The following is a 2,235-nucleotide window of genomic DNA, read 5'->3' as shown; positions in this document are numbered from 1 at the left end:
AACTCCTTTAGCTTCAGCTTGTCTGGGAAGCACTTCATCTGCCCTTCCATTCCAAATGACAGCTTTGCTGGATAGAGTAATATTGGTTGTAGATTGCTTTTCATCACATTGAATACTGCTTGCCAGTCCCTTCCTGCCTCCAAAGTGTCCTCTGAGAAATCAGCGGATAGTCCTTTAAGCAGCCCCCTGTAGGCAACTCTCTGCCTCTCTCTTGCTGCCCGAAGGACTCTGTCTTTATCTTTCACCTTTGGCATCTCAGTCATAATGCATCCTGGTGTGGTCCCCTCTGAGTCCAGCTTGCCCGGGACCTTCTATGCTTCCCGGACCTGTATGTTCATCTCCTTTGCAAACTTTGGGAAGTTTTCCTCTTTCTTTTCAATTCTTGCTTCCTCATTCTGCACTGGTTGACTGTTTTTTTTTTTTTTTCCTTATGTTCCAAATCATTGATTTGAATCCCAGTTTCCTTCCCTTCACCATTGGTTTTGTGTGGATTTTCCTTCGTTTCACTTAGCATAGCCTTCACTTCTTCTCTTATCCGTTTGCCATACTCAAGCATATCTGTCAAGCCTGTGAACATCTTTATCACCAGTGTTTTGAATTCTGCGTCTGTTAGGTTGTCTATCTCCTCATCTGTTGAGTTGGTTATCTCCTCATTGCTTAGTTCTCCCACTGGACCCTTGATTCGTTCCCCTCTTGGGCCATACTTCTCTCTCTCCTCATTCTAACAGGCTCCTGTGTTTGTTTGCCTCCATGTCCCAGGTAGAGTTGTCACTCCTGTCAGTTTCAGGAATTTGAGGGCGATTTGGCTAGGCGATTCTGGCTTGGGCTCTCTCTGAGGTTATGGGTGGATATCAGCCAAGGCTGTAGTTATCTGAAGGTTTGAATCTGACTGGATAATTCACCCCCAAGACTTACTTAACATAGCTGGGAAGTTGGTACTGACCGTTAGCAGGAGGCTTCATTTGCTCTCCATATGCAGCTCTCCATGGATTGTTTAAATATCCTCACAACATGGTAGCTAGTTTTCCATAGAGGGAGCGATCAAGGAGTCAAAGGAAAATACTGAAATGTTTTTTTATAACTTAGCTTTAGAAGTCTCACACCATCACTTCTACAGAATCCTATTGGTCACATAGGTCAGCTTTAATTCCAAGTAGGAGGGTAGGATTCAAGGATATGGATACCAGGAGAAGATCATTGGAGCATGTCTTTGTGGCTGTCTACCAAAGTATAGTTTTCTTTGAGGGAAGGAATCCTCTATTTTATCTCCCAAGATCCTAGTCTAGTTCATGACAAACTGAAAAATGACAGTGGACATTAAGCTTCTGAGCTTGTATAGTTGAGAGAATTCTAGCTCTACATTTTATAAAAATAGTGATGAAGAAACTTAAGAGGAAAATATATAACTTTGATTTATTTTACATATTTTTGAAGAGTAAAATACAAAGAAGAATGTATTTATTTAGTTTTAACCCCTCGAATCTCAAAGGCTAATTCAAAGAGACAAGATTTCAACACGTTATGTTCTATATTCAGTTACTTCAAAGTGTATGAATTGCATTGTGAATAAGATGTGTCATGACTCATTGCTTCATTTTAGATGAAACCTTATACTTTTCAGCAGATGCAAAAATATTGAAGATAATTGGAAAATTTTCAGAAAAGCTTCTTAACAATTATAGTCCTCATGGAGATATAAAGGGTAAAATAATGATGACTTCACTTGCTGGCAAATTCCAAAAGAAATCACAATAGACAGTTTATACAGATGCATTGTACTTCATCACAAACTGAATTCTTAATCTCTGCTGTCATTTTATGATAACAGGTAATATGATTGCCTGTATCTACTCTAATCACACAGAGCCAGATTCATTTAATAACATGCCGCATCAAGGCTGTGTCTAGCCCTGCTGAATCCTTATGGGTGCTATTTTTATACTCTGGGTTTGAACCTTCATTATTCCTTAATTACTTATTAGAACTGCAAGTAACACCCAAGTGGAGATTTTTAAATGCATGTATGAGTATGTATGTGAGAGAGGCTATAATCATTTTCTGTATCTTATTTCATCCCATTGAAAAGTATCATGCCCTTGGGTTGTTGTAGCAGGTATATAACCTATTGATGAATATATATTTTTTGAGATTTGCAGAATAATTCTCCCTAAACATCCAATGATCAGTAGTCAACTAAAACTGCCTTAGAGTCTAATGTCCTACCACTCTCCATCC

Source organism: Furipterus horrens, unplaced genomic scaffold (genome assembly GCF_987537825.1).
Source record: "Furipterus horrens unplaced genomic scaffold, mFurHor1.1.pri manual_scaffold_17, whole genome shotgun sequence".
Classification (NCBI taxonomy): Eukaryota; Metazoa; Chordata; class Mammalia; order Chiroptera; family Furipteridae; genus Furipterus; species Furipterus horrens.
This window is presented reverse-complemented; position numbering follows the sequence as displayed.